Raw genomic sequence first — 12881 nt, 5'->3', positions numbered from 1 at the left:
GAGTCGTGTTTGTGGGAACTGTCCTTTTCTTCAGATTGTTCTGAGTTTTCTTGTGGTTCCTTCTGGAAGCAGAGCTGAGAGTTTTCTGGGGTAAAAAGTTCACATCAGAAACTCAGTCTCTGTTCTGGCTGCGTTTCATGACGTTTGTCTCTGACAGCCTCTGCTGCCTTATTGATTTATAACATGTAAGAAAAGCATGAAATCACCAACACAGCAAAGATTACAGGATCCATCCGGTTGTCAGGGGAAAACTTACAGAATCTGTTATGATTTAAGATTTAAACTACAACGTTGTTTTAAAAAGAAAACATGATAAACTAAAACTTTAAACCCTGTTTTGCTTCTCTGCTGAGACGGATGCAGTTCATAAAGATGGAAATGAGGAAAATTTACCTCTTGTCAGCTAATGGTATAAATGTAAGATAACTAAACTGTTGGACCAGCAGTGGGACTCGACTGAACTTTGTTTCTGAGTCTGTAATTTTATAACTAATCATATTTAATTAAGAACTGAATACAAAATAATCAACATTTTCAATTCAAAACCCTTTTTGCTGGTTAGTTGCTTCTTTTTCTTCATTTCCACTTTGTGACTGACAGTGAGATCTGTGGCATGATGCTGCCACCACCATGCTTGTTCATTTATAAATCACTAAATCTTAAAGATCTGCTGTTTTTGTATCAACCTTCCAGACCTCTCAGGTCTTCTGGTTCTGGTTCTGGTTCTGCTCTGCATCAGAACCAGAACCAAGCAGCATTCAGCTTTTATGGACCACAAATCTAGAACAAACTTCCAGAAAACTGAAAAACAGCCGAAACACTGAGTTAGACTGAAAACTCAGCTGGTTAGAATCGACTTTGACTTTGAATTCATGTTAGTCTTAATTCCAACTTTCCATCTTTCTTTAATTTTCTTTGTTTCTTTTGTTTGTTGTGTTGAAGTTTCATCATGTAAATCACTTTGAACTTTCTCGTTGATGAAATGTGATACAAGTAAACTTGTCTCACCTAAAATTACAACAGAATAGAAATTATTGAAGTTGCTGCAAAATCATAAATGTTGTAAATGAACCTTTAGAGAGTTTACAGAAACAAAACCTCAAAGAACTGAAACTATTTTTAAAGAAGATTTGGACAAATTTCCTCAGCAGTGATTGATGAAGATGAAACTATGGAATTATGGGGCACTTAGTTTGTCATCAACTATGTTTCTATTCTGATTTCATCTTTGATTAAAAGCAGCTGGAATCTGTTGTGTGTTTTTACTTGAGGTTACATATAAATTATTGAACGTTCTGTTTTTGTTCCTCTGGTTGCATTTTTTCCAGTTATCTCCTGCATTAGCTGCTCAGCTGTGAGCTCTCCAGTCTTTATGTCACAGGAAGTCCTGTCCAGGAACAGAAATCAGTATTTTCCACCCCTGACAGTTCCTGCCGTACGTTGGATGTACTGGTGGTGAGTCGTGTGTGTTGCTGAATTCAGAGCAGAGCTTATGCAGCATCAAAGCTTTGACTGCAGGTTTCCTGCTTGAGTTGTTCCAACCTCAGAAAAGTGCCAAAAACTTTTCAACAGAAATTCAGAAAATGAGCATAAAACAGGAACCATAAAGAATCATAAAATACTTGATTGCACTGACGGGTTTGATTAGGATATAAAACATGAAAAGGAGTCAGGTAAGGTGTTCAGATTTTACAGAATATAGAACTGACCAGATTTTTGGATCCTCTCTTTTCTCCTGTCTTTACTTTCCGTCTCTCTGATTCCTGATGAGTCCAGAATCGGATCAGACGTGAGTCTTGTGGACTTTGTGCTCGTTTTAAATGGCTCTTCAGTGGATCACGTCTATTCCAGGATCCAGCAGCATCACCGGCGCCAACAGGCGCTGACAGACACGACAAGTTGTCACGGGAATGAGATCATGAGGATGTCTGGGCACCGCTGCACGCTTCAGACGGATTCCTGGTGTCATGAATAAAATACATCTGTCAGGTTTTTCTTACTCAGATGACAAATATAGATTGGTGAAATTTTTAATATATATTTTTACTTTTGAATGCTTGTAAGACCGAGCAGCAGGCTCAGCTGCAGGGAATGCGGCGGCCTTTAAAACCGACTGATTTTATTCTGCTGGTTCGACCCGAAGCCACAGATGGAAACCTTTAGAGTTTACAACACGGCATGAAAGGAAGCATCCTAACACTCCGAACATCAAACTGTCCGTCCAGAAAATGTCACCTGGTGACTCCCAGGGCAGATATTTAAATATTTTAGATCATTTTTAGATTGATTAGAGGTTCTAGAAACTCGACATCTGTGATCTGTGACTTTCTTTTTTCCCATGATGCAACACAGGCAGCCATTTCTCTGGCCACAAGGCAAACGGTGAGGAAGATAAAAAAATCCCTGAAGCTCACTGTTAGAAAGCTGCAGCCATGTCTCCATGACAACCATTAAACAAAAATCTGTTAGAAAAACAGATGTATGTCGAAACAAACCAAAACAATTTAATTCATTACAAGATCATTTAAAATGTTAACAGTTGTTTTAAAAGCTGAAATTCTCAGATTATTGATGCCTCTTAGTTTATTAAAGTGAATAATAAATAATTTTGGTCAAGTCAGAGTGATAATTGTTCCTCATTAAAACCCTCCATGTTGGACTGCTGGGTATGGTGGAGGATCTGTGATGCTGTGGGCCTGTAGTTCTAATACCAGAACATTTTTATTAAGTTTGAGCAGAAACTTGAAGATGAGTTGTGATTGGCTCTTTAAGAAGAAGAATATTTAATACTAAAGGAGACATTACCACATAATTTCCACAAATTATTACATAAAATGGTCCACAGACACAAAGTCGGTTCTCAGCATCAGAAACTCAGAGAGCTGAACTGAAAACAGGCAACATGAAGACCCAGATGATCCTCAGGTTTGGGAAAATCTGGTTAAATCTTGTAAATGTGTAGGAGGGGTTAATTTTTTTATGACATATTGTGATACATTTAGGAGTAAATATGATTCAAGTCTTTTTCTACATCGTTAGCAGGGTGGTGGAACAGAAACCAGACTTCTGTCCGAAACAATCCTCCTGTTTCTACATGATGAAGCCGTTTGGACTCCAGAAGGGACCAAATGTTTGCAGACTGAGTTCCCAGCAGACGGTCGGCTGAGATCTGACTGTTCTCAGACGTTTTCTGCTAAATAGATGATCAGGCAAACGAAGCTTCAGCAGTGAAGATTTGCTGAAGCTTCATGTCGTATTTTCATGTTGTCCAGTTTTTATGTTTGAGGTGTTGAAGGATTTCATGAAGCACAAATACTTCACTGCAGCAACGGAAGGATGAAATTAAACACGGCTTTGTTCTCACTCAGCTGAATGTGAATCTCATCAGTTCTTCCAGTTAGTTAAATCTCACTATATACCCAACAAACAGCCGAGGTTAGTCTGAATGCTGCAGTTTGTAAGTTTTATTTTTAAAGATTTTTTCTTTTTACGTATTTGTTGAAACTGTCACCATGTTGACAGTTTGTTATGAGACAGATAATCTGTGAAAGGATCAATCTCCTCCCTGAGCTTCTGCTGAAGAAATGCACCAAAAACAACCAATCAGAGCCAGGAGGCGGGTCTTACTGCTGACAATCTTTCTCATGTATCCACTGCTGAATGTGCTAATGACAGAGAAACAATTCAGTAACAGAAAAACCATTTATCCCTGTTACATTAGAATTTTTGTTTTTCTTCATATTTGTATTTTAATAATTTAGTTGTTCATTTTTGTTTTATATGTCTTGCCGTACCCCTTGTGCTCATTATTGTTAGTAATGTGTTGCCATATTTCTTTGTTTAGTTTCTTAGTTTCTTCCATGTTTTGCTCTTTGTGCATTTGGAGTCATTTGGTTCTACGTTCAAAAAATAAAACCTTTCAAATTCTAAGTAAAGTCAATAAAACTCTTGGTTTCTTCCAGACTCCTTCCTCTTATAGGAATAGTTTGTTTCCATAACTTTCCAGGCTCAGACGCCCTCAGGCTGTGGATTCAGCCCAACAATCTTTAAGGTTTCACAAATTCACCTTTTTAAATATTAAGACCTTTAGTGTGTTTAGGCCTCAGGCCTAAAACCTTTTAGATTAGTTCTGGATTTTATGTTTTTAGCGTTCCTGTTGGTGCTTCACCCGCAGGATGTCACTGAAACTGAATCAAAATGGATGAACGTTTCATTCACACCAACATAAATATTCATAGATGAGTAACGATGGCAGCAGACGGATGAAAGCTGAGCTCCTTGGTCACTTCCACCAGCTCATGAAAAACCTGCCACTACAGCAGACGCTTCACCGACAGATCTGGAGGTCAAAGTTCATCAATTTACAGAAAACAGAAAACATGACAGGAGAGAAACAGGAAAAAACCTGAAAACAAAGGAACAAAACTACAGAGAGGTCAGAATAAACACTGGGAAACGGCTGGGTTTGAAAATAAATGTTGTTAGAACCTTTAACAGAAGTTAAAAAACTTTAAAATTATTTTTGAGTATAAAACTGAAGAATTTTCTTATACTAACCTTATTTCTGGCTAAAACTGCAGATTATAATCTGGCTGCTCCTTTCAGATTTTTGCCTTCCATCTGATCATCTTTCCCATAATCCATCTGTGAAGCTTCTCTGTGCTCTTCCTCTTTCTGTGGTCATTTCTATAGTTAAATAGGGATAAAACAATAAAGTTGATCAAAGTGCTTCAAAAATAATTAGATGAAAAGATAAAATATAATGAAATCAGTGAAAGTAAATGACTAATCTTCCTCCACTTACCTTTTCATTTTGTCTTATTTTAAATGTTCTGAGATGTTATCACTACAAAATAGACTAAAATACTCGGTAAGATTTTGTGTTTTGTGGTTTACTTTCACTTTTCACTATTTGCCCAGTTACTGCTAAAATAGTTACATCCATATTTCCCTTCTACTCCAGATGAAAACTGACATCATTTGGCGCAGCCCTCAGGTTTTACTCTGTGATGTCTGCAGGTTTTCCTGCTGCTGTCTGTCCTGACGCTCCATGCAGAATCAGAGAGCAAAGCTTTGTTCTGCTTCCTGTCCTGCATTATTAATCCTTGATGTTCACAGTTGACCTGCTGCTCACACACTTCCCTCACAGGACGATGAATGGAGGAGTGTTTTGTTTGTGTGTAGCAGCGTAAGGAAAGAGCCACACAGGAGCTGCAGGACTGATTCCTGCTCATAAACTTCCTTCTTCTGGCTGCAGGTTGTTCATAAACGGTTTGATCCTCATCAGCGGCCGCAGCGTGGAGGCGCAGCGCCGCTAATGGCTGTTAGTTCTGTGTGACAAGCTTTGGAAATTGTTCCCAATAATCTGCCTTAGTTCAGCTGAACTTGGCGGCTCATTACGTCTCTAAATGGGACCAGTTTTATCTGAACACCCACTGGAAAAAAGAAAAAAGCTAATATAATACGGGTAATTTGGCCAGGAAAGGAGCAGACGGAGCGGAGAGAGCGAGTCGTCACCAGGCGCTGCGAGAAAACTTCTCTGCAACCATATAATGAGCCTCTGAGAGGATCCCTCCATTTTATTGTGTCTTCATCTTCTTTCTGTAAACTGGGGGAGAAGAGCAGGAGGAAATAAAGGGCTGCAGGTTGGGAGCAAATTACCCACGGTTATTTATTCAGAGCTGTGGCTCCTGGAGCATCCAGACCTCCATCCAATCACAGGAGAGGAGAGGCAGAAAAGAGAAGGTTGCGTCTTCCAATAAGTTTTAAAAAAGGAAGCAAAGTGTAAATCTGACAGACAGCAATGAGAAACACGGAGGTGAAGAACGAAATTCACTCAGATAGAAGATGTCAGGGAAACACATTTCAGGAGAAAGTGATAAGAAAAAAAGATCAGAGCGATAATCCACTGGATCCCAGAGGAGGCAGCGAATCGGAGCGGGAGGAGGTGATGAACCAAACAGGAGTCACCAGGGAGGGCGGAGGGTCTCCCGGGTCTGAGGAGGCGCGGTGAGCGGCAGCCCCCCGCTGAGCGGCTCTGCAGGGGGTCAGCTTTCTGTTTGACAGGGAAAAAGAAAAGCTGCTCAGCACCCTCCACAGTAACATGGTGTTAATGTTGGAGACGCTGCAGGTTTCAGAGCTTTGTTAGAGAGCGGAGCGGCTCAGACGTCTCCCACCCCCATCACCGCTTTATAACACCATGAATGTAATGTAGGCCACAGAGCCGCCCTGAGTGCAGCAGCACAGTTAAACCAACTGCTCCAGCTCCTGACCGCTATGGATGAGGGAAAAACATTTAATAAGGAACGTAGATGAGAAAAATGTCAGCAGAGGAAATGCCAGATATGTTTGGAAACTGAAACGTTCTAAATATTAAGTTTTATTCATCATATGAGAGGCAAGTATTGATTTTGAGTCATTAAGATTCACCAAATGGAAAAGATCCACTGCATCTGGTGTTGATGATGGAGCCGGTAGATTTGGTTCGACTGGGAACCAAAACATGTTTATATCTGCAGCTGCTGTGGGTCTTTTACAAACCGAACAAATCCCCAGAACCAGAAGACCCGACTGGTTCTGACGGGTTCTGGGATCTTTAATGCATTGTGGTTCTAATCCGTCCAGTGATTTATAAATTACCAGCAGTATTTTAAAGTCTGTTCTCTCTTTAGAACCGTGTGATGTGCTCTATGTTCCTGGTTTTAGTCAGAGCTCCAGCAGCAGTGTTCTGGATCAGCTGCAGCAGGAGGATTGATTTTTTTTAGTTCTGTGAAGACGCTGCTGCAGTAATCAATGTGACTAAAGATAAACACCTGGATGAGTTTAGTCCTCTAACCCTGGAAATGTTCTCCAGCTGATAAAAGGCCGACTTTGTAACCGTCCTTATGTGGCTCTGAAGGTTCAGGTCAAAGTTCAGCCTGATCTCTGGTTTCCAGCTGTAGTAACAGAAGCTGTTCACTAATCCAGATCTATAATTCTAGATTGTTCCTCTTTAGGTCCAAAGAAAATAACTTCAGTTTTGTTTCTATTCAGCTGGAGAAAGTTCTGACACATTTAGCTGATCTGAGCATCTGTTCAGTGATTGGATGGTTCAGTCACCTGGCGACATCGTGATGTAGAGCTGTGTGTCATCAGTGTAGTTATGGTAACCAATATCATCACTCGTTATAACCTGAAACAGCGGGATGAGGGTCCCAGGACTGACCCCTGGGGCCTCACGTGTGATTTCTGTCCGTTTAGATGAGAAGTTAAAGAAGTTTCTGTTCTTTAGGGAATCAAACCTGTCAACCTGTCTGTCTGCAACAAGATACTGGACTGGACAAGCACTTAGTAAAGTTTGTCGCTTAGAATAAGAAATGGAATAAATTACAGAAATGCAGGAGGCCCAAACCAGAACCTTGAGGTCCACCAGATGGGACAATAAGTAGATCTGAACTTTGGAGAATCGACAACGATGAATGAAATGAATGAAAGTGATCAGGAATCAAGTCAACATACATTCAACAGCTGAAACAGTCAAAGGCTTTCACATTTCCTCTGCAAAGGCCGACAGAGAGCTTCAGTTCAGAGCAATGAGGAGTTTCACTGGATACCAAGTTTCATTATTTTATAAACTTTCAGTATGTTGAAACACATAAACCCATATACTCTCTTCTTCTGCCTTGAAGGTATGAGGAGGCTTAGCATGCTGCTGGAAACATTCCCCCTGGAAGAACTTCATTTGTTCTTGTTCCAGCCAGAAAATAAACCTGAAATATGAAAGTTTGGATTCACGACCAAAAACAGCAGAGAAGTTATAAAGAATTCAATGAGTTTCTGGAAGACTCCCTATAAAAATGATAAAACCCGCATTATTCTTTTACCCAGGAGCTTTGAGCTCAGAGATGTTGTCTGTTATTTTACGAGACAGCTGCAGATGATGCAAGCATGCATTGAATATTTTATTGATAGAAAAACTGTAATCAGGCCAACATTTGCTAATGCCTAAGCAGTGTGTTCAGCGACAGGCTGAATATTGAATATCTGAAATGAGGTCGCCTGCATCCACATATGAAGAACAGAGGCAGCCGCTGCAGCCTTCAGGCCTGGGGGGCGGAGGGGCTGTTGGGCTAGAAATGAGTTACTACCCACATGTTTACCACAACAAGCTGAAATTAAAGCGGAAAGTCAGCACGTTAACCTCGTTTCATTGTTTGGCTCCAACAACAATCCGCTGGGAACTCAAACCTGAAATTATGGAGCATAAATACTTGAAAAGAACAAAAAAAGCCTCCTCTGCTGGACCTCCTGCGGAGCAGTTTACTGTGGATCCAGAGCAGATTAGCTGGCTAACGCTGAGCGCTGTGATAACTGATGGGGGTGGGGGCTCCTCGGGGCCTCCGCCTGGTTTCTGTCTCATTTATTCAGCTTCAGGTATCGATTTGGAGCAAAAACTTGGTGAAGGAGGCGGAAAAATCGATCCAATATTTTGTGTCTTTGAAGTTATTCTTTATTTAATTCATATTTTTTAGGTATTTTATTTATTGAATATTATTTATTATTAATATTGTTAGGTTATTGTTCAATATTTTATTTTGTATTTGTCTTTTAAACACTTTCTGCTGTTATTTCATATTTAATAATTTGATCATAATAAGTTTTATTCCCTGTTTTTAATCAAGAGATTTTATTAAATTAAGCCATTAAGGATATTTTATTAATTTTAACCTTAAATTGCTTTGAAGTGTTACAGAAAAACTCCAAAATGAGAGAAAAATGACTTTAATTAATGTTGATATTTGGGTTATTTTGTTGCTGACGTGTCATTTTGTGCCAGAACTCTGTAACTAATTTATGATTCTGGAGACTCAGCAGCAAACTGGCTGCAAGGAGGAGAGCAAAGAAGAAGAGGTTAAAACCCAAACCAAGCAGGAGTCAATGAGAGGATGAGGAGGAGGAAGAGGAGGAGGGAGAGGAGGAGGAAGAAGAGGAGGAGGGAGAGGAGGAGGAAGAGGAGGAGGGAGAGGAGGAGGAAGAAGAGGAGGGAGAGGAGGGTGCTTTGCTCCATCATGAGTCCTTGAAGGTGATCGCATGAAAAGACCTGACGAGAAGGAGAGAAAGAAGGGTGGGGGCAATAAGGAAGGAGAGGGGGTGTTTCCCTGCAGGCGGGAGAGATGTTTGTGTGTGAACTAATCTCCCTCACACACACACACACACCCCCTCGGTTTCTCCCAGTCACACTCGCTGAGCACAAAGCAGCGCTGCTCTCCCTGTCACCAGCTCACACACACCGCGCCTCACAGAGAGGAGCTCAGACAACCAACACACACCTTCTGTGCAGGAACTGAAGCAGGAAGAAAAGAAGAGAAGAAGAAGAACCAGGCTGGAGCCGAGACATTTTAGGGAAAACCACGATCAGGTAAGACCGGTCCATCTTTATGCATTCTGGTTCCACTCAGCCTAACGTGAGCAGTGAAACTAAAAGGCATGAAATGTTTCTGCTGCACGAACCTCATCCAGTTACTTCACAAATGAAGCACAAGAAGTTTAACTTCATCTGCACACTTCTGTAACATTAGCCTCGGCATCCCTTAGCAGCAGGTCCGTAGAATCACAGTTTAATTTCTGCTTTTCAAACTTTTCCTTTAATAATTGTCCTGTGGAGCTGGCAGAGATTACACATGAAGTTTCTGTTTGGTTGTGGTTTGTCTTGGAGGAAATTGAGCTGTGCAGACAGCGGATGTCTGCTTGGTGTTCAGGTTGTGGAGAGTCTGATGGAAATTAGAGGCAAATTTTAAGAGAAGTGAAAAAAGCTTTACAAAGAAACCAGCTCCTGTGCATGTGAACAAATCTCCGGTTTGGGTTTTGGTGCTTTAAAAGAATCAACACAGAGCTGCTGATAGAGGTCATCATTACACTGTGAGCAGCAAAGCTTGTTGCATGTTGTGACTGATGTCGCTGGTTTGTTGAAGCTGCTATTGACTCCACTCTCCACACATTAAGCGCAGCACATGTTTCAGAGAAATCTAGGAAAGTAAAACTACATTTGATCAGAGCTGATTCATTCTGGATCACAGAACTGAAGCTCCAGAGGTTATAATAGTTGGAAACTGGACTTTTTCCCCAAGACTGAGTGGTTCATTTATGAGCTGCTGTCAACAGTTGCTTCTGTTAATTAGCACCATTATTCAGTGAAGGGAACCAACCGGACTGATCCATGAAACATCCCACTGACAGCAAGAGAAACACATTTTAACTCCATTTACAGCCAGTTTCTACCAGATTTAGTTTCTCAGCTTCAGGAGAAACGTCAGAGCTGAAAGAGACTCAGATTTGCAGAAATGTAACCGGGACCGACGCCGGGGTCAGCCGAGCTGTCGAACTTCTCCTGGGTTTGTAGAGGAACAGAGGAGAGAGAGACGAGTAGGAGGGAGCAGAGGAGTGAATGGACTCGTTTGTGTGTGTGTGTGTGTGTGTGTGTGTGTGTGTGTGTGTGTGTGTGTGTGTGTGTGTGTGTGTGTGTGTGTGTGTGTCTCAAAACAAACTGTGAGCAATCAGTGACATTTGAGAGGTTAATGTTTCACCAAAATGTGTTCGGACTCAACAGTAATTACTCAACAGTAATTATGATCAGTGGATGATTTTGGGGACCATAAGCTGAAACTTTGAGTGTCTGGATCTCATGACGTCAGGAATGTTTCTGCTGTGGTGATGAACGGCGTTTAAATCGGAGATACACAAACCTGAAACTCACACAGAAAACCTGACAGATGACGCATCCAAATCCAAACATGCTGCAACATCAGTGATCTGCTGGAGTCCCATATTTATGAGTGCTTTGATTTCATGTATGGAAACAAACTTAACCTTTGACTTTACTTTAAAACATAAACAAACCCAACCAGAAACACAAGCTGCTGGTTAGTGAATGAAATGCTAACAGATGAACATCCTGGTCACATCAAGTTTGATTGAATAGCACATTTCAATAAGAAGGCAGTTCAAAGTGATTTACATAATAAAAACTCAACACCATAACCAACAATATTAAGAACAGAAAATAAACAACAAAACATCATCAAAATGATCACATACAGACCAAATGTTCGTCAGCTGATGGAAGACTGACTTTGTAATCGTCTTTATGTGTCTCTGAAGGTTCAGACCCGAGTTCATCACTGCAACCAGATTTCCTAAAGGACAGTTTAGTGGCGTGAATAGAATCTCATGTGAAGTAATCACAAATTATTTAGTGATGGTTTTTAAACAAAAAAGTAAATATTATGAGACGATATAAAATTATACACATAAATTTAAAAATACATCTCATATTTGTGTAGCCTGACCTAATAAGCAGTCGTCTTATGAGTGAATATTTTTCTAGTTTAGGATTTACAGTTAATTCCAGAAACCTGGGAATGAAAGCCTCCTGCAGTCGGCCCATAAGGCTGACGGGTTTCTGGTGGTTTGGATCCAGAGGTGCAGCTCAGACCCAGTGGAGGGCCGGCGCTGGCCCAGCTTTAAAACTCACACCAGATGTCTGTCTAATGCATGCTGTAAGCAAGTCAAGCAGTAACAACATGTTCTGCATTTTGCCCAGATTAAATTCAATCATTGATTTAGACAAATAAAGGTTTCCTGTTGATCCAGTCATGAGTTTTAGAAACCGGTGTCTGATTTTAAAGTTGCTTTAGGTAGCATCTGAATTTCTACTGATCGACCATTTAAAGGAAACTGTTCAAAATGGGTTGTGTGATTTATCTCCATAACATGTTTTTAATGTTAAAGTTAGATTTTTTAATAATATTATAAAGTTTTATTATTCATTTCCCATCCATATTGATCCCAAATGTAAATGTTGTCTGATTTAAAAAGTTTATGTAAACTATGAATTATATTCTTAAGTTTCATTTTTATACGCTGAACTTTTGTCGGACTGATGAGATAACGTTTCCCCTTCCAGTACATTGACCCTGGTTGCCATGGTGATTAAATCACCATGGTGGTGTTTTGCAGCGCTCTGACTCAAGGTTAGGATACTGGAGTTTATTAAACTGGTTTCCTCATTCTGGAATGTTAAAACTCAGATTATTCCCCTCAATGTGAGTCACACTGATATCTGACATTTGTCCAACTGACTGACACACACTTAATGTGACAACCGTACTTTTAAGAAACCTAAAAGGCATTTCACTCAAAGAATTTGTGTGTTTTTATTTGAACCAGTATTTTAATTTTAGTTTTGTCAGGTTAAACTATATGAACCCGACAGCCCAGCCGTTATAAGTGGAGCATGGAAAATACCAAAGTTCAGGTTTAAATTGTTAGTAAAACTGAACTTTATTATGACTGAATAAAGAATTGATAAGATTTAAGAGCCTTTAAAACAAGAGAATAAAACATTTATTTGAAAATGATGAGGTGTTGAACTGAGACAGTCTGGAGGTTCATGTGTTTTGTCTTATAGCAGCAGAATATGAACAACTGCTGAAAACAGCAGGACTTTGTGTAAATGTATCAGGAGTCTAATCTGTTTCTGAGACATTTAAAATGGTAACAAAGTCAGAACAGCAGCTGAACTAAGTTTCTCCTGACGGAAAACAAATTAAATCCCACACAGCCATTATTTCTCCTTAGACAAAAAGTTCTAAACCTGAGTTATTTTACACTTCAGAAAAGTTAACATGTTTCACAGAGAGACGAACAAAACAGGATCACAAACCACCAAAGCAATTAAATCCAGAGACGGTAAACAGGCAGATCAATTAAAAAGTGATTAGGACATAAAGCAGAGTCGATAAAGTGCAGACAAGCAAAGCAGGAGCAATAAACACGCCGCCTTTAACTGGTTTTATGTTCTTTTAGCTGTTTTTTTCTTATTTCTCCGAAGACTTTCTGTTTAC

General features: G+C 40.1%; 1 protein-coding gene across 1 annotated transcript in view; it reads left to right on the top strand.

Annotated features, from left to right (window-relative positions):
- The first annotated feature begins 9136 nt into the window (after window positions 1-9136).
- The window catches only part of hs3st1l2 (heparan sulfate (glucosamine) 3-O-sulfotransferase 1-like 2), a 36756-nt gene continuing 33011 nt past the window's right edge, over window positions 9137-12881 (top strand). The window contains exon 1 of the mRNA XM_015047118.1: window positions 9137-9397. The gene's annotated coding sequence lies outside the window, so the exon portion shown is untranslated. The remainder of the gene's footprint in view (window positions 9398-12881) is intronic.

The sequence above is a fragment of the Poecilia latipinna genome, unplaced genomic scaffold (assembly GCF_001443285.1).
Source record: "Poecilia latipinna isolate Pla-1442-1.1 unplaced genomic scaffold, P_latipinna-1.0 Scaffold808, whole genome shotgun sequence".
NCBI lineage: Eukaryota > Metazoa > Chordata > Actinopteri > Cyprinodontiformes > Poeciliidae > Poecilia > Poecilia latipinna.
The sequence above is the reverse complement of the archived record's forward strand: the minus strand, read 5'-3'. Positions and strand labels throughout refer to the sequence as shown.